The sequence below is a fragment of the Canis lupus genome, chromosome X (assembly GCF_003254725.2).
Source record: "Canis lupus dingo isolate Sandy chromosome X, ASM325472v2, whole genome shotgun sequence".
Classification (NCBI taxonomy): Eukaryota; Metazoa; Chordata; class Mammalia; order Carnivora; family Canidae; genus Canis; species Canis lupus.
In genome coordinates, this window is record NC_064281.1 from 108,880,867 (window position 1) to 108,901,955 (window position 21,089).

Sequence of the window (21,089 nt, forward strand, 5' to 3'; positions counted from 1 at the left end):
TCATTTTATAGACTATCATAATACTAACACTGAAAATTCTCTCAAATATACTCTAGCCTGACCTTCTCACTTCAGGAAAATGAGACCCAGTGAGGAGAAGTGTCCTGTAATGGTGGCACAGTGAGTTGATGATTCAAAGGTGAGTCTGGAATCTAGGTCTCTGGTATCTCAAGCCAAGACACTGACAACTACCCCAGCTGACTGCCTTTTTATGTACCCCATGTTTCTTATACATTGCTGTCTTAGAATATAGATAAGCAGTTGGTTCCCACATCCTTGATTAGTACTGAGTTCCAGGAGGGTAGGTGATATTTATCCTACTTCTCTGAATTCCCCACAGCATGTAATCCATTGCTTTGGACAGAATAAGCATTAAGCAAATATGTATTGATTGAACCAGAAATGATATATCACAACCTGACATAAACCATCAATTTTCATTGTCTCATTACCATATTCTGTCAATTAAAATTAGTAGTGGCCTTGGGTCCTTGAACAGTTATAGTGACAAAGCATGATATTCCAATATAGTCAGGTAAACTCCAGGCCCTAATGTATGTTTCATAAAGTCTATAAAGGGCAGAACTGAAAAGGTCATTTCACATAACAGTCCTCATCTACGGCCATACCACCCTGAACACGCCCGATCACATAACAGTCCTCTTTCTTTCCCCCATTTTATTGATGGGACAATTGAGATTCACAGAGGAACAAATAAGACTGGCTGAATGTACACATTAAATGAATGGCACTATCAGGACCAAAAACTGTCTCCAAATTGCTGAGCCAGAGTTTTTCATAACCCAAGATAGCAGGTTATACAATATGATAAACTGTTATGGTCATGGGGTTTAGAGTCCAACTGACCTGGTTCTGCCACTTGACCAGGTCTTTCAACCCCAGTGAGCCTCAGTTTCTTATGTGCATAATAAGCCTGCTTGCGGACCTGTGAGGCCAGCCAAGGAGATAGTACTCTTTATAATCTGTGGTGCCTCCCACACTGGAGGAAAAGATCCAACCATCAGCTTAGGTCCAAGGCTATGCATGCCCCTGGATATGCTAAGGGGAGGCCATGGCCAAGCACATCCACAGATGTGTACTAGATTTTTCCCATAGGCCTGAGATTAAGCAAGTGCTCCCATGCCTGCCTGGCATAGTCAAAAGCATGAGGAACATTTGGAAGATTAACTAATTACTGTGGGGCGCCAAGGAGTAGGCATTGAAGTAATAGGACAGCACCCTCAGGAGCTGTCAGTTCTCCATGACAAGCCCATTAAGAAACTGTCAATAATGGCAGCTGAAACTTCCTGAGTGGAGGACATCTGGTCCCCAAGGCATTCCGTTGGAGCTGCCTAATGCTGGAACAGCCAAAGGGACTCTGAGGTCTCACCAAAAATTACCAACTGAAGTAAGAACCAAAAAAAGTAGAGAAGAGTCTTTCCAGGATAAGGAGCACCAGCCCCTTTAGTAGGTGTGGCTACAGGGACAGAGAAGCAAGGCGGATGCTATGACCTCCAGGTAGAGTTCAGACAGGACAAGGCTGGGTATATGGATACCAGGAGCACTTTAGAAAAGTCATTTTGAGATGAGAAGCATGGGAGCTTTCTCAGAAGAAATCCATGACACAGAATACAGAAGTAATAAGTGTCAAGCACTCAAATAAGCAAGTAAGTGGTAGAAGGGAGCTGTTATTTTCTTTTAAGATTTTATTTGTTTATTCATGAGCGACACAGAGAGAGGGAGAGGCAGAGACATAGGCAGAGGGAGAAGCAGGCTCCACGCAGGAAGCCCGATGTGGGACTCAATCTCGGAACTCCGGGATCATGCCCTGAGCCAAAGGCAGATAGACACTCAACCGGTGAGCCACCCAGGTGTCCCAGGGAACCCTTATGTATTAAGCACCTATGGTGTGTAACAGATTACTGCAAACTTAGTTGCTTATAAACAATGCCCACTTGTTATCTCACAGTTTTATGAGTTGAGTCTAGGAATGGCTTAACCGGGTCCTTTGCTCAGTTTCAAGCTACAGTCAGGGTGTCACCAAGGCTGCAGTCTCACCTGAGGCTTGGAGTCCCCTCCAAAGCTTATAGGTGGTTGTTGGCAGAGTTTATCTGCATGAAGCGCCAGCAGGAGAGAGACTTCTATCTCTGATCTCTATACTTTACTTTAAAAGGCTCCCCTGATTATATCAGATTCACCTAGAATAATCTCCTTTTGATTAACTCAAAGTCAAATTGATTAGGGATCTTAATTACATCTGCAAAGCCCCTTCATCTTTACCACACAACATAATGTAATCACAGATGTGATGTGCATCATAGTCACAGATTCTGCCCACATGGAAGAGATCATTCACCAAGGGGATAAGAATATTGGAAGCCCTTTTAGAATTTTGCCGACCATAACCTGCCCTCTGACCTCCAATGACTCACATCCCTTCTAATGTGAAATACATTCACAGTGTTCTCAAGAGTCTCATCCCATTATAGCATCAGCTCAAAGTCCAAAGTCACACAACCTAAATCTGATCATCTCATCGGCTCAAATCCAAAAATCTCATTTAAATCTCATCAGCTAAAAGATCCAAATCTCATCATCTAAATTGTCTATATCAGGTACAGATGAGGCTTCCTCTCCATCTGTTAACTCTCTATGTGCATTATTATATTTAATCCTGAAGACAATCTTTGAATAAACTTTCATCCCCATTTTATAGATAAGGAAACTGAGGCATCCACAAGTTAGCTAAATTCACCTAAGGTCATTTAGAGATTAAGTTTCACAGTTAAAATTTGAATCCAGATATGCTACCTACACTCATTGTCTCTAAAGAAGCATGTTCTGAAGCCCTCTCAGCAAGCCAGGGGTCTTAAATGATTATCTACATCCCCAGTAGCCACACTCTGAGGGCTATTAATATTCTCAGACTGGAAAGCTAAATGTCAGATAGCATCACTAACATTTTAGGGATGAAATTCCCTGCATATGTCCCTATGTAGAGGTGAGAATTGGATTGGGAGAAAAGTAGGAATTCTCATGAGAAGAATGTAACAAATGTTAGTAACTCCAATTACATGATACAAGAATCAAAGAAAAGGAAGGAAGGATATATGGGTATAGCTCCAGTCCTAGTATAACTTGATATATGATGTTGGGCAAATGTTTTTTTTTTTTACTTCTTTGAGCCTCAGTTTCTCTCTTTGTAAAATGAAGAAGATATGTTTGAATGCTACATAATCTCTAGGCCATTTTCAAAGTCCTGCAATTCTAACAAAAGGAGCAACCAACAATGCAGACATATGTCATGATTGGGTATTTGGTAGAGAAAAGATCCCTGGTTATTTGAATTTCATGACATTGTTTGTTCTCCAACAGAAAATGCTAAGCATATGGACATAGCCTTGACCTCAAAACAGGTGATGGAGCCTTACAAAATACTGCCAGGGCGGGAGAAAAACCTTAAGAAATTCTTAACTCTAGGAAATAAACAGAGTTGCTGGTGGGGAGGTGGGTGGGGGTGGGATAACAGGGTGATGGGCATTAAGGAGGGCACATGATGTGATGAGCACTGGGTGCTCTGATGCAAAACTCTACATCTGAAACTAATGATGTATTATATGTTGGCTAATTGAATTAAAATTTAAAAAATACTACCAGGGAAAAGCCCAGGACCTTTGGAAAGCAAATAAAAGATTTAAGCCATTGATGACCATTATTCAGGCCAATATATTTCTAAAAAGCAGGATCCTGAGGAGTGTCAAAGTGAATGAAGCTCCATGAGAAGGCGAAATATCTTGGAATGCTCTGGCTGGGAAGACCAGAGACTCTGAATGCCTGGGCTGAGATGAAGTTGTATGCGCAGGAGTGCATTTTATCACTTTACCTAACCAGAGTCATTCATGTCCTGCAAGTCTCTTCTCTCCATTCACAAAGTTCTGCACTTATTTTCTTTTTTTTTTTTTAATTTTTATTTATTTATTCATGATAGTCACAGAGAGAGAGAGAGAGAGGCAGAGACACAGGCAGAGGGAGAAGCAGGCTCCATGCAGGGAGCCCGATGTGGGACTCGATCCCGGGTCTCCAGGATCACGCCCCGGGCCAAAGGCAGGCGCTAAACCGCTGCGCCACCCAGGGATCCCCTCTGCACTTATTTTCATTCCTTCCCCAAATACTGACCCTGTGACTACTATGTGCCAGACACTATGAAAGGATATAATAATGATATAATGATATAGTCTAGAGCCATCTTACCCCCTTTTTATTGATAATATCTCTCCCTTGAGCTTCAAAGTACCTCAAACAATTATTCATCCTTCAAAGCTCAGGTCCACACTGCCTCTTCCATGAAATTTGCTCTGGTAAATGGTGCTCATTGCCTTTATTCTTCTCTTCTCATCTCATCTCATCATCTCATCTCATCTCATCTCATCTCATCTCATCTCATCTCATCCTATCCGATCCCATCTAATCTTATCCCTTCCCTTCTTTTCTTTTCCTTTCTTTTCCTTTCTTTTCCTTTCCTTTCCTTTCCTTTCCTTTCCTTTCCTTTCCTTTCCTTTCCTTTCCTTTCCTTTCCTTTCCTTTCCTTCTTTCCTCTCCTCTCCTCTCCTCTCCTCTCCTCTCCTCTCCTCTCCTCTCCTTTCCTTTCCTTTCCTTTCTTTCCTTTCCTTTCCCTACCCTTCCCTTCTCAGCTCCTTCTGTGGTTTCCTCATACAAAACCTGGCCAGGGATCCCTGGGTGGCGCAGCGGTTTAGCGCCTGCCTTTGGCCCAGGGTGTGATCCTGGAGACCCGGGATCGAATCCCACATCGGGCTCCCGGTGCATGGAGCCTGCTTCTCCCTCTGCCTGTGTCTCTGCCTCTCTCTCTCTCTTTCTGTGTGACTATCATAAATAAATAAAAATTAAAAAAAAAACAAAAACAAAACCTGGCCAATATCTATTTTATATTACAAATACATGTGTGTAAGTGTGATCTTCCTGGTAGTCTGTGAGAAACTTAAGAACAGAATATGCTTTATCATACAGTAGGGCCTCAGTGCTGAAAAGTCTTCCTGAGGTTGCCCTTAGTGGCATGATTCAGGGTAGTAATTGCTATATTTACTATTTTAGGTACTGTACTGAAAACTTAACATGTGTCACCTAATTTAATCCTCACAATTCTACAGAGTTCTACAGAGTAAATTGGCTATTAAAATGGTACAGTACCAAACTTGCAGTTATAAGTATATATAAGGGATATAGCATACACCATGATGACTATAGTTACTGCTGCTATGTAATAGATAGGGAATTTCTTAGAAGAGGAGATCCTGAGTTCTCATCACAAGAAGGAATTTTTTTGTTTTATCTATATGAGATGATAGATGTTAACTAAACCTACTGTGGTCATCATTTCACAATATATGGAAATCAAATCACCATGATGTACACCTTAAATTTATACAGTGGTGTCAATAATTTCTCAGTAAACTAGAAAAAAATTAGTACAGTTCCTATGAGAACATAGATCTGCCTGATTGTCAAACCTGTTAACATGGTAATCCACCTCCCAGAGTAGCCTAATAATGCACTGTCATCCCCCTATAGTGCCTATAAATGTCATTTTAGTTAGAAGCTAGTTCTTTTCAGCTTTGTTTACTTCAGGTCAATGCTAAAGTGAATTTGGTTTGGGTATGGAAGAAGGGGAGTGAAGGAAAATAGGAAGAAAGCAATCATGAAGCTAGGGGAAAGGACCTTCCAGGATCCCCAGTGTCACTGGGGTATGATGAAAAAGAATCTTGAGATATAAGATAGAAAGAAAACAGCCACAGACAAGATTATTACACTTGGCGCAGCCACAGGTTCAGGCTTGCCAAGTGCTTACTATGAGATTGTTTTCTGGGAAGAACAGAAGGAAAAATCCATTACCAATAAATTCAGTTTCCTTGACTTACAAAGGGAATGTGAGAGATACCCAGTTCCTTGAACCCGCCCCCCATACATCTTTGTTACTTGCAGTAGGAACCAGCCAAGGTGTCACTTCATGCCCTTTACAGTGACAGATTCTGTTTGATACTTGAAGGCTTTTATCAGGCCCATGACACATAGATGAATTTTTGACTGAAAGCACTAGAAAATAAACCCACCATTACTTGTGAACAAAAAAGCACAAAGCAGCTTTACAAAATTCCAGTATAGTGGGCAGCCCCGGTGGCCCAGCGGTTTAGTGCCACTTTCAGCCCAGGGCCTGATCCTGGAGACCCGGGATTGAGTCCCAGGTCTGGCTCCATGCATGGAGTCTGCTTCTCCCTCTGTGTCTCTGCCTCTCTCTCTCGGTGTTTCTCATGAATAAATAAATAAAATCTTTTAAAAAAATTCCTGCATAGTTAATGTACAGTGTTGTATTAGTTTCAAGTGTACAATACAGTCATTCAACACTTCCATACACCACCGGGTGCTCATCACAAGTGCACTCCTTAATCCCCATCACCTAATCCACCCATCTCTCCTTCTCTTCTGTTAACCCTCAATTTGTTCTCTGTAGTTACGAGTCTTGGTTTATTTCTCTTTTTTTCTTTGTTTGGTTTTGTTTCTTAAATTCCATATATGAGTGAAATTATGTGATACTTGTCTTTCTCTGACAGGCTTATTTTGCTTAGCATTATACTCCCTAGCTCCACCCATGTTGTTGTAAATGGCAAGATTTCATTATTTTTTATGGCTGAATTGTATTCCATTGTGTGTGTATACATATATATCACATATGTTTATATATGTGTAATGTGTATACACACACAAACCACATCTTCTTTATCCCTTCATCCATCTGTGGACACTTGGGCTGCTTCCATATATTGCTATTATAAGTAATGCTGCAATAAACATAGAGGCATATATATATTTTTACAAATTAGTGTTTTCATATTTTAGGGGTAAATACCCAGTAGTGGAATTACTGGATCATATGGTGATTGTATTTTTTTAAATTTTTATTTATTTATGATAGTCACACAGAGAGAGAGAGAGACAGGCAGAGACACAGGCAGAGGGAGAAACAGGCTCCATGCACCGGGAGCCCGACATGGGATTCGATCCCGGGTCTCCAGGATCGCGCCCTGGGCCAAAGGCAGGCGCCAAACCACTGCTCCACCCAGGGATCCCCTGGTGATTGTATTTTTAATTTTTGGAGGAGCTCCATACTGTTTTCTACAGTGGCTACACCAATTTGCATTCCTACCAATAGTGCAAGAGGGTTCCCTTTTCTCCAAATCCTTACCAACTCTTGTTGTTTCTTATGTTTTTGATTTCAGCCATTGTGACAACTGTGAGGTGACATCTCATTGTGGTTTTGATTTGCATTCCCTTGATGATGAGTGGTATTGAGCATTTTTTCATGTGTCTGTTAGCCATCTGTATGTCTTCTTTAGAGAAATGTCTGTTCGTGTCTTCTGCCCATTTTTAATTGAATTATTTTGTGGGTTTTTTTTTTGGTGTTGAATTGTAGTTCTTTATAGATTTTGGGTACTAACCCTTTATTGGATATGTCATTTGCAAGTATCTTTTCCCATTCCATAGATTGCCTTTTAGTTTTGTTAGTTGTTCCTTCATTGTGCAGAAGCTTTTAATTTTGATATATTTGCAGATGACATGATATTATATATAGGAAACTCTAAAGACTCCACCAAAAATATTACTAGAACTAATTCAGTAAGGTCACAGGATATAAAACCAATGTACAGAAATCCATTGTATTTTTATACACTAATAATGAAGCCGCAGAAAAAGAAATTAAAACAATCCCACTTATAGTTGACGAAAAATAGCAAAATATCTAGAAATAAACTTAACCAAAGAATGAAAGATCTGTACTCTGAAAACAAAGCAGATTTTTTAGCAAATATCACAATGACTCTCCAATCTGAGCACTTTTTTTTTTGCACAAGAAGATGAATTATTTCTCTATATATTTACAGGCAGTTGCAGTAAACTCCAGGCTTTACAAAATTCATTACATTTTAATTCTGCATATCAGATACAAATTAGATCTTCTCCCAATTTTCTTAATAGTTTATATTCCAATCACTTTTCCTTGTTCATATTTTATATTAACATTTTTTTTAATTTGTCTCTGGGGCAGTTTTTAATAAATCATTTGATGGTGCTCAGCTTGCCTACTCCAACATTCTCTGTTGTCTGTTGTCATACACTCTACATCCAAGGTCAATACACCTTGGGTGTTCTGAAGCCACCCAAGGTCATTGTTCCACACCTAGGCACTTGGAAGATGTCAAGGAGCTCCCCCTTAAAATGCATTTTGTCAGTTACAAACAGATAATCCACTATATAATTCACTGTGCATTGTTAAAAGAAATGTATGTGCACAGACCTGTGCAAGAATGCACATTATACACACACACACACACACATGCATTTTATATATATAACCTATGGGAGGAAAAGAGTAAACCTTGAGGAAAGCATTGCTTCCATTTGTCAGAGATGTTGAAACATTTCAGGTGCTGACAGAGTTTTGGCTCTACCAAGGCCTTTACAAGTACACATTCCCCAGGGTGCAAATTAGAACACTAGTAAGAGGAAAAGGCACCGTCTCTTCCAAAAGAATTTGCTGGTTTCCCAGAGTAAGAGCAAACTGAACTCCCCAGAGGGGCAAGAGGAGATGTCACTATAAGGAATGAGGATGTCCAGCTGATACACACTCAAACTTCACTGCTCTGGAAGAAGGCAAACTTCTGGAGATGTAGTGAGAGTCACCCCACTTTTAAGGGCAACCTAGAAACCAGATACAGCTGCTTCTTTGAAACTGGAGTGGTAAAATCTGAACACATCAAACAAGCTTGAAGTTCAGGGCAGTGGAAGCAGAGGAAAAGTGCCTGTGTGGAAGGACAGACAGGAGGTGGAGATCTATGGAGGCAGTAAAGTCAAAGTGTTTGTCAGCAGGTTTCAGGTCTTGCCTGAAAGCTGGGTTCTAGAATGGCAGATGGTTAAGTGATTAGAAGCACACAATCTTTGGAGTCATACAGATCTAGGTTTAAATATTGGCCTTCACACTTAAGAGTGTGGCTTTGAGCAAGTTACTTAACTCCCTCTGCTTCCTCAGTTATATCCCAGTTATATTCTCTGTTGAACAGGCATAATTACAGCACTCACCTCCTAGGTGTGTGGTAAAAATTGAATTTTTAATATTAAGGTACTTAGGACAGTACATAGCCCAGAGTGAATGCTCAATAAGTAGTACTCATTATCAAAATTAGACTCTGGAAGAAGGTTGGGAAAGGGTGGACCTGGAGCTGAAGTGACTGAGTAATCAGATACCAGGGAGACCAAGTATTTTATCACAGAACTTTAGTTTAATCTGGGTTGGGAAGTGAAGCCATAAGAACAAAGCTCAGTTTCTAGAATTTTTATCACTGTATTAGAGAATGATTTTATGCTGAGGTCCTTGAAATGGTTAACCAAGACTCCCCGAGTCCAACATGCTGGGTGGAAATAAGTCTCTGAGTCTGCATGGGGGTGGGTTCAGTTGATGCAGCTATAGAGAAAGAAAGGCTGAAGGGATAGAGCAGCCAAGATGTTGGCAGGGATGCTTAGAGCTGCTCATGATCCTCTGTTCTCAAATTACTTCGATCCCAGCCATCATCAACTTTTGCCTAGATTATTTAATAGCTTCCTAACTGGTGATCCTGCTTCTACCCTTGCTCCCTCGGCCCAAAAATCTGTTCTCAAAATGCAGACATAGTGATCCTGCTAAGCAATGATTCTCAACTGTAATGCACATTAGAATCACTCGAGGAACTTTAAAAAATACCCTATTCCAAAAAGTTAAATCTGAACCCCTGATGTAACATTTTATTCCATTGCTGAAACCTTTTAGTATCTTCTCTCACTCTGAGTAAAAGACAATTTCTAACCATAGTCTGTATGATTAGGTGGCTGCCTGTTCTCTAACGAGCTCCTGCTACTTCCCTCCTTGTTCACTATGTTCCAAACACAGCATCTTCTTGCTTTCTTTTTTTTTTTTTCCAAATGTGCCAGGCAAGCTTCTCCTTCAGATACTTTTCATTTACTGTTCCCTTTGCCTGGAGCTCTCCCCCTCCCCAGACATATGCACGGTTCATCCCCTGACTTCCTTCAGCCGTGCTTAAATGTCATTTCATCAGAAAAGCTTTCCATGGCTAGTTTATCTGGAGTACCACTCCAGTCACACTGTCCCTCTGTCTTGCTTCATTATCACTATCTGACATATTTTAGACCAATTTGTTTCCATTTCCCCCACTAGAATATAAGATTTATGAAGATGGGGATTTTTGTCTTCATATCTATATCTCCAACTCCTAGAGCTGTGTCTGATACATAATAGATACTCACTAAATGTTTGTCATTGGTTGATTGATTGAGTGAATGATTAAGTGAGTGGATTTCCGTTTGCACCTTGCTAGACCCTGAGTATTTAACAGCCAGAGGAAGTTCCCAGGCTATCATGGTGCATATTTAGCATATGGCTGGGTAGAAATGGTGCATAAAATCTAAGCCCAAGATTACATTAATTGAGTATTTATTAATAATCATTTTGTCCAGATAGTTTTTTTTATTCAAAACTAGGTCATAGGATGGATTCCTGGTGATCCTCAAAGCCCATTGGTGGCACATAACCTGATAGATACTGCAAGGCCTTATCTAGAGTCTTGGAGTGGAAAGATTTCTGAGCTTAGCTCTAAAAATGTAGCAGATGGCTATGCAAATGTGGTAACTGATAGTAATACCACATTTGCATAAGTACTGTATTTTCAAAGCAATTTATTACTTTACAAAAAGCTGGACTAGAAATGGTACATTATGTGTTTCTCATTAGCCCTTGAATATGGCTCCAGTTCAGTTAATAGGCTGGGTGGCTCTGCATTGCTCAAATTTGCCAGTAAAGCTTTGTGGAGCCACCATGTGGATCCAGGTGGATCTTAAAGAAGAATAAAGCTTCCCCAAACTGTCCATGCTCCAATTTTCATCACTGAGGAGTGATAGAATTGGCCCTCATTACTGCTGTTTTGCTTTATTTCTACTTTACCCAGTCCAACCCAGCTGGATAATTCACTGTTGCAGGAACAGTCCTGCCTTGGGCATTGCCATGTCTATAGCTGTGCCTCTGGAATTTTCCCCGCCTAGAAAACTCTTTGCTATCTTCTCTGCCTATTTGAGTTCTAGCTACCCTCCAGGGCCAGATCAAGTACCCCCTGCGTAGCAAGGTCTCTGACCATCCCAGCTCAAACTGATGGCCTCTCTGATCTCCAGTAGGAATCACTGTCAATGCCATCAACTGAGCCCTTCAGTAGCTTTATTTCTGGACATCATGACATGACATGAGCACAGGCTTTTGTCAAGGCACACCTAAGCTTTAGCCTTGGCTTAACATGCCCTTAGGCAAGTGAATTCACCTCGAAAAGGATCACACCTTAGTGGCAAAATTAAAATAGTCCCAGAAAAAAGCTACACTTGACTGCACTTAACAGTTTCCTTAAAAACCACAAAAGGATCAAGCTGATTTATGAGTAAAATCACTGCCTGTCAAAACAAGTTCTTCCTTAAAGGAAGATAATAAAATCTGGACACTCAACAAAATAACTTTTATAATATTCATCAACCAATAAAAAATTAATAGGCCTCAAAAGAATCAAGAAAATGTGATGTATAACAAAGGGAAAAGTTAGTAAAAAAATTAGATTCAAAAATAGCAGATGCAATTAGCATATGAAGAGTTTTAAATGAGTATTATAAATATGTTAAAGAATTTAAAGGAAAACATAATGAGAAGAAATCGAATCTCTATAAGGGACTTCAAAACCTTTAAAATACAATAGCTGTAATTAAATGTTCACCAGATAATTTTAGGAGCATATGAAACACTGCAGAAGAAAATGTAATTGAACTTGAAGATGTAGCAGTAGAAACTATATAAACTGAAGCATACAGAAAAATAACTGGAAAGATCAGAATTTTAATGATATGTGGAACAATATCAAGAGATAAAGAAAATGGGGCACCTGGGTGGCTCAGTTGTTGAGCGTTTGCCTTTGGCTCAGGTTGTGATTCTGGGGTTCCAGCATCGAGTCCTGCATTGGGCTCCTCTCAGGGAGCCTGCTTCTCTCTCTGCCTATGTCTCTGTGTCTCTCATGAATAAATAAATAAAATCTTAAAAAAAGATATAAAGCAAATATATAATCACATTTCCAGAAGGGGAAGGAGAATGCAGAAAAACATTTGAAGAAATAGTGGCCAAATATCTTTCAAATTTGATGAAGAATATAAATATACAGATATGAGAAGTTCAACCTAGCACGGGCAGAAAAAAAGCATGAAGTAAACCACATCAAGACACATCATAACTAACAATAAAAAGAAAATGTTAAAAAAAGTTTAAAAAGTAAACTTTACATATAAAAAACGAAATATAAAAATAAACACTGATTCTCCATCAGAAATGATGCTGAAAGAAAAAAAAATACCTGTCAATCTAGACTGTTTTTATCCTGGTAAACACAAACTGAGAGAATTGACTACAAGAAATATTTTTCAGAAAAAAAAAGAAAAAGAAATATTTTTCAGGCTAAAGGGGCATAACACCTGTGCAAACTCAGATCTACACAAAGAAATAAAGAGAATGCTGGAAATTGTAAAACTTCCAATTATTTTTTTAAAAAAATGCATGACTGTTTTTAAAAAATTAAATAGCAATGTATTGTGATTTAGGTAATGTGTAGAAGTAAAATGTATGAAAATAATGGCATAAAGTTGAGGAGGGATGTTGCAAAATTCTTACATTATACATGAAGTGATATATTAATATACAAAGCAGATTGTAGCAAGTTAAAGATACATATTGCAAACTCCAGAGCAACAATTAAAAAGAGAAACAAAAAATAAATCTAATAAGCCAACAGGGGAGAAAAAATTCTATCCTAAAACAAAACAAAAAAAACAGACAACAAACCCCCCCCAAAATACAAAAACAAAACTTCTAATTCCAGAGAAAGCAGGAAAAAATGGAAAGGGGGGAATGAACAGGTAAGGTAAATAGAAAAAAATATTGATATGGTAAATTTCAACCCAACCATACAGATAATTACATCAAATTTAAATAGTCAAAACATACCAATCAAAAAGCAAACTTTGTCAAATTAATAAAAAGGACAGACTCAACCATATGTTCTCTAAAGAGACATACTTTAAATATGCCCACACAGATTAAAGTAAAAAAATCGAAAAGATATGCCATGTAAATATTAATCACTTAAGAAAACTTAAGTAGCTAATTAATATTTAAAAAGTAGACTTTAGAATAAGGAACATTGCCAATGATAAAAGGATCAATTTATCAGGAAGATACAACAATCATAAATGTTTATGCATCTAATTATATAGCAAACTTCATAGAACTGAAATAAGAATTAGACAAGAGCATAATCTTAGTTGGAGATTTTAATATTGCTCTCTCAATAACTGGTTAAACAAGTAGAAAGAAATCCATGAGAATATAGAAGAGGTGAACACCATCAAACAACTTGACCTTGCTGAAATGTATAGGCTACTATATCCATTAGCAGCAGCATACACATTCCTTCCAGGGGCCCATTGGGCATTCATCATAGGCCATTTTCTAGATCATGAAATAAGTCTAAATAACTTTTAAAATACTGAAACAATAAAGGGTGTGTTTTCTGCCTGCAACAATATTAAATTAGAAATCAATAAAAACTTAATGAAAATGACTATAATCTTCAAATATTTGGAAACAAACAACACACTTCTAAATAACCATGGGTCAAAGAAGAAAGCACAAGGGAAATTAGAAAATATTTGAACTGAGTAAATAAAAACACAATATATCACTGCTTGTGGGAAGCAATTAAAGCAGTGCCTAGAAGGAAATTTATAACATTGAATGAATACATTAGAAAACAATAAAGTTTCAAAATCAGTGATCTCAGTTTCCATCATAAGAAACTAAAAAACCAGTTACCAAAGTAGTAGGAAGGAAATAATAAGAACAAGGAAGAAGGCAATGAAATAGAAAGACAAATAATGGAGAAAATTAATGAAACCAAAAGTTGTTTCTTTGAAGAGATCAATAAAAGTGAAAAGCCTCCAGTCTGACTGATTAGAAAAAAAAGAGAGAGACCACAAATTCTCAATATCAGGAATGAATCCAGAGACTCACTAGATATTCTACAGATAATAAAAGGGAGATAAGAGTATGATAGGGATGAATATATACCAATAATTTTAACTTAAATGAAATGGATAAGCAATACACATTACCAAATCTGACACAAGAATGAATAGAAAATATGAATATCATTATATCCATTAAAGAAATTGAATTTTTTAAGAAATTGAATTTTTAATTTAAAACCTTTCAACAGGGCAGCCCGGGTGGCTCAGCGGTTTAGCTCTGCCTTCAGCCCAGGGCGTGATCCTGGAGACCCGGGATTGAGTCCCACATCAGGCTCCCTGCATGGAGCCTGCTTCTCCCTCTGCCTGTGTCTCTGCCTCTCTCTCTCTCTCTCTGTCTCTCATGAATAAATAAATAAAATATTTTTTTAAAAATAAAAATAAATGAAACCTTTCAACAAAGAAACCATAGCCCACTTGGTTTCATTGATGAATTACATCAAATGTCTAAGGAAGATATAATACCAATTTCACAAATTCTTTCAGAAAATATAGGAGGGAATACTTCCCAACTAATTTTATGAGGTCAGAATTACCCTGATAACAAAACCAGATAAAGACATTATAAGAAAGGGCAACTACAGACCAGTATCTCCTTTACATAGATAGTATCAGCCCTTCTCTTAAGCTTCAATACAGGGGTAGGAGTTAGAAAATGTACTCAAGTGAGCATATCCTAAGGAAGAATGTGATTAGCATTATAGAATGCTCTATGAGCACGGTCAAGTTATTTGATGGTGTTTAAGTTTTCTATATCCTCACTGATTTCAAACAGGCACATAGAGAAGGGAGCTGGGAGATGTTCTCAACATCTGGATAATTGGGCAGTTATCCCAGAGGAAGAAGAGAAAATGTCTCATTCATGTCTGTCTACCCAGTGTCCATCATAAGGCTGGCATACAGTAGGTACCCTAATAAATTCATACTTCAAAGCAGGAATCAGTAAACTGTTTTGGCAAAAAGATCAGATAGTAATTATTTTAGGTTCTTGCTGATCACATGGCTTCTGTTGTAATTACTCAACTCGGCCACTGAGAGCAAAAGCAGCCATAGATGATACGTAAATGAATGAGTCTAGGTGTGTTCCAATAAAACTTTATTTACAGGGGCATCCAGGTGGCTCAGGCAGTTAAGCATCCAATACTCGATTTTGGCTCAGGTTCTGGGTCATAAGATCGAGCCCCATGTCAGGTCCTGTGCTGGCCATGGAGCTTCCTTAAGACTCTCTCTCTCTCCTTCTGCCCTCACCCCCATGCTGCTCATGCTCTCTCTCTCTCTCTCTCTCTCTCTCTCTCTCTCTCTCTCAATCTCTCAAAAAGGAAAAACAAAACCCCCAAAACAAAACACCTTTATTTACAAAAACCACTGGGGGCCCCGATTGGGCCTGAAAGCCATAGTTTGCCAACCAGTGATATAAAGCATGCTACAGAATATGCCCAAGACTGACCCTATGTGGTGAAGCTACTAGCACAAGTCAAAATGGTGTCTCCCAATTCTTGATGTTATTGGTGTAACAAAATATTGGAAATAGTCCATACGTCCAACAATAGAGAAATAATTGACTAAATTTTCTTATAAACATACAGTAGAATACTGTGCCCTCATTCAAAATGGTAAAGATTTACAGTGTTTGACATGAAAAGGTATTCTGTAGAAAATTAGGTAGAAAAGCAGAATATAAAAGTCTTGTCTATATTATTGCCATATAGTACTAATGGGTCTCCTTATTCCAAACCACCATACATCAACCAGCAGCTAGAGTGATATTTTTAAAATGAAAATCAAGGTATGTTACCCTCCCTCAAACCCTTACATGGCTTTCTGTCATATTTGCTTACAAAGCTTTATGTGATCTGCCTGTCACCTAACTCTTTGATCTCATATCTTACTGCTCTTTCCACTAGCCACCTGTACTCTAGCTAGCTCCAACAACTTCATTTACGTTCCTTGATACCTTTTTCTATCTCAAGAGTTTTGTGTTTGCAATTTTCTCTGCCCAGAGTATCTTCACTCTCACTCTCAGTTGAAATGGCACCTTCTTATAGGCACCTTGCCTACCCATTCTTTCTCATGTTGGCATGCCCCGATTACTTGTTTATTTCCTTTGATTTTTGTCTATAATTCTTTAATTATTCTGTTTATTCATTTGTTTATTATCTGTCTTCCCAACTAGTATGTAATGTAAACTCCAAGAGAACAGATTCTGTATCCTAGCATAGTACAGGCACATTGTAACATTGTAGCCACAAGTACATATTTGTTAGATGAATGAAGGAATGAAACACATTCATGGTAGCATAGCATGAAAAAGCAGATTTGAGAGGTGTTAGAACATGAAAATACCTCCAGGCTTCATTCTCTCTCCTTCCCTCTCTCCCTGTACCCCTCTCCTACATTCGTAGTCACACACATATGTATGTTTACAGTATGATGTCAAATTACATGTTGGTTAAAGCCTCAGTAAACTTGCACTTAATTTTTCAGTGTTTAAAATTTATTTTTTAAAGACTTTATTTTTAAATAATCTCTACACACAACATGGGGTTAGAATTTATAATCCTGAGATCAAAAATCACATGCTCCACTGACTGAGCTAGCCAAGAGCCCCTTAAAATTGCTTTAAATGTAGACGTTATTTAAATGTACTGACTAAAAAAAATGTACTGACTATACTCAAAAGATATTCAGAATTTCTTAAGAAAGTAGAGAGTGAGCTATCTACTTTCCCCCTCCTTTTCACAAAAGGTACCAGTTATTTCTTACTGGGAAACAGTAATAACACAAGCTTTTCATTAAATTTTCAAAGTTTTTTCTTCTTACCCCTGATAAGAACCTCTTCACTGGAAGTATAGCTTGTGGTATTTTTAATGGGTTTTGCAATCCGTGTGTGTGCGTGTGTGTGAGTGTGTGTATGTGTATGTGTGTGTAAACTTATCTCCTTCATGTAGCTAGAAACAGCTCTTAAACCTGAAGTGTTCTTTAAAACATATACCTATATACGCAAAATTCTGTAGGTATTTACTTACCCAGATAATTTTAAAACATGACTAGATATCTGTCATCAACAGGAAAGAAGTGGTGTCTAAACAATGGTGACATTTTTTCAGAAAACACAAACTACTTATTAAAAGAATAAAGTGATGAGACAGAGAGCTTTATCCATCATCAGGAAATCAGCTTAGAGATAGGAAGTAAAGGGTACAGTTAGAGACTACTTTGTATGCAGAGGGTTTTTGTTGTTGTTGTTATCCTTTTCCACATGGTCAGCTTTTACTTGCCCTTAATTTCCCAGCTTAATCATCACTTTTTAAGGAAGTCTTCCCTGACATTGCTGGGTTCTTCCCATATTATGTCAAATCATATGAAATAGTGCTTTATAAAATGATCTAGCATTGGCAATATAATATGTTCAACCTAATACTTAACCCATCATAACACATCATATTGGATTACCAAGGATCTGTTTATCTGTGAATTTCCTGTCTTTGACTGTGATCTCTGTGACTTGTCATTGTATATCTAGCTAGTAATCTTCCCTAGGTATTTGTTGAATGAATGAATGAACAAACAGTAGAGGTTTTTTTTTTTTGTTTTTTTTTTGTTTTTTTTTTTAACAGTAGAGTTTCTTTGAGTAAACTCTGGTTCCAGTATTTTAATTAAAATGTTAATTTGGAAATAAGAGTATCCAGAAAATTGTCCAAGTTTGTAATGGATAGCAAATCATTTCAGGTAATAAAACTCTAAGCCAATAAGGAAGAAATTGTAGAAAACTCACTTGAAGTTGTTGAATGGACAGTATTGCCTTTAACTGAGTATCTGAGAAGCAAAAACTTTGGATAGAAATCAGTCAGGCTTAGGAAAGGAGAGCCTATAAGATGTATTTACTCTTCAGAAAGAGGGGTCTGATAGTGATAGTAGACTTTTTTCTATGAAATACTGAGGCCATCAAAATACTGGATGTTATCAGTATGAGTTAGGTACCTATGTAGACATTTCCTGGGCTAGACCAGCATAGCGATTCTTAATTTATGTTTTCTTTTAATTGCACTTAATTTAGTCTAGATAAATGCTTCTCAAATGTTAATGTGTATATTAATTACTTGTGAAAATGTTCAGTGTTACAATGCAGATTCCGATTTAGTATATCTTCTAAAATTATGCATACTTAACAAGTTCTCAGACAACGGCCATGGTGCTGGTCCCTGGACCACACTTTGAGTAGCAAAAAGGTAGAGAATATACATTTGGAAGCAGAGGAAGATGGCTCCTTGGCTCCTAGTTTCTTAATGTCTAAGTTATTCAGACTGTATTGGAATTCGATTTGCCAACATATAGTATAACACCCAGTTCTCATCCCATCAAATGCCCCCCTCAGTGCCTGTCACCCCACCCCCCCACCCCCCTTCCACTACCCCTTGTTCCTTTCCCAGAGTTAGGAGTTTTTAAATCCAGACTCATGAGTTTGTGATAGGTAGACATTAAAACCATGGAAGTGATTTGTAAATACAGATACTGACCTTGGACTTTGTAATTCCTCAGAGTTCATCAAAATTGGGGTAGGTGAAGTATGGGTTAGGTGGAATTGGTCAAAAGGCCCTGCTAAACAAGGAACAACAAATTACAGACTGAGCACAGGGGCATAGTGTGTTGGGAATCAATGGAACTTACATCAGAATTAATTGGTCACGTATGTAATGACAAAATCGTTATTGTGCTGAGTGGTAATTAGGCCTCACTGATAAAGCCATTTGCCCTAATGACAGCAATGATCCTTAACAGGGTCAGTCTAGGCAATGAGCAGTCTGAGGGACATATCTAGTACCCTGTGCCACAAGCAGTGAGCTGACTCCATAGTAATTATTTGGCAGGACACTTGGCCTCAGAGTACTGCACAGCAAGACAGAGAAGTAGATTAAACAGATCTCCATCATCAAGCCAGCTGACCTTTGACATCCTGCATATTTGAGGTGTAATTGTTAATGTTGCTGAAAGGTTTGGAATTATGTTCCAAACTTCTACAGTCCCCCTTCCACAGCTTCTAACAATCCTCCAGGAGGGCCAACCTCTTGAACTCTCTTCCTTGGTCAGGTTTGGGGCAGGACAGTTGAATAACCCATATTTTAAAGTGTTCAATGGAGTTTGTTTTCATTAGACATGTAGAGGATACTGGTAGGATGTTATACTCAGCAAGTCCACCCCCGTTTCTCTCCCTGGCCCTAACCAGCTCTTTATACTCTCTGGGTATCAATATTTCTAGGTCATATCTGAGCCAATTAATGTAGAGGTTTTTATTATTCTTTTTTCCCATTATTACTAGAAAAGGTCATTAAAACTGAGAAGCATTGATGGATTTGACAACATAAAAATTAACTTGTATAACAAATTTATCATGAAGAAAATTAAAGTTCAAATGATAAAATAGGAAAAACGTTTGCAACACATATGATAAAAGATATAGCCTTAATATATAAAGATCACTTAGAAATCACTAAGAAAAAAAGTAGGGATGCCTGGGTGGCTCAGTGGTTGAGTGTCTGTCTCTGCCGTGATCCCAGGGTCCTGGGATTGAGTCCTGCATTTGGCTCCCTGTGAGGAGCCTGCCTCTCCCTCTGTCTATGTCTCTGCCTCTCTCTATGTGTCTCTCATGAATAAATAAATAAAATTTTTTAAAAAAGGGAAAAAAAGTAAACATGCCAGTAGATAAACACTCTAATCTGGCAATTAAAAAATTATAAAAGTGGCAAAAAATGTGAACAATATTCAATCACAAAATAATCAATGAAAAGCAAATTGAAACAATGAGTTACTATTTTATATCAAGGTAACAAAAAATTGACACTATATTGTTCTATCAACATTGTATGTAAACAAATGAGATAAATACTATTATCACGTATATTTAGTAGTGAATACATCTTTCCAAAAGGGAATTGATTTGTTAATAAATATCATAAAGTTGTGGTAATTCTTTGACTTGATAATGCTGAAATTTAATCTCAAGAAATAATCAGGAATGTGTACAAGTAATGGGTGACATGTATGCCTATCTCAGTATTATTAATAATAGTACAAATGTGGGAAAACCTAGATGTCCATTCATCGGAGATTGAATAAATACATCATGGTATGTCCATATGGTAGAATTCTATGTAGCCATTAAAAACCATTCCAGTGGAAAATCTCGACATGTGAAAGTTTTAAAAATTGAAAAACTATTACAAGTAATAAGTTTCAGATAAGCTTTAAAAATTTATAAGTATGAATAGAAAATATTTTTGAAGGAACATATACCAGAACATTAATAGTGGCTTTCTATGGAAAAAGGGATTAATTTATTTCCTTCCTCTTTCTGCCTTTCAGTATTTTCTTGCATTAACAATATGACTTTGAAATTATAAATTAGAGGGAAAATGTTTATTAAAAGTGGAGATTATGTATATCAATATTATCACTGATTCTGCTCGGGAAGAAAGGGCTTTAGAATTTCATTGTTTCAATCATCATTTGTGAAAATTATTTTTTTGAACTATTCTGAAGTAAAATGGGTTTTTAAAATTAAGGTATAATTTACATAAAATGCAAAGATATTATATACACAGTTTGGAGAATTTTGACAATTGTATACATCCAAGTGACTTCTAGCCAATCAAGACATAGAAAATTCCATTGTACCCCTTTCAAGTTAATTCTCACCACTCAGAGGTAAGCAGTTTTTTATATCTGTCACAGCCGATTAAGTTTATTTTTTAGAGATTCCATAGACATGGTAATCTAAAGTATTAACTCTTTTGTGGACTTCTTCCACTTTTCATAATAGTTTCCAGATTCATCCATGTTGTTGCATATTTAGCAGTTCATTCCTTTTTATT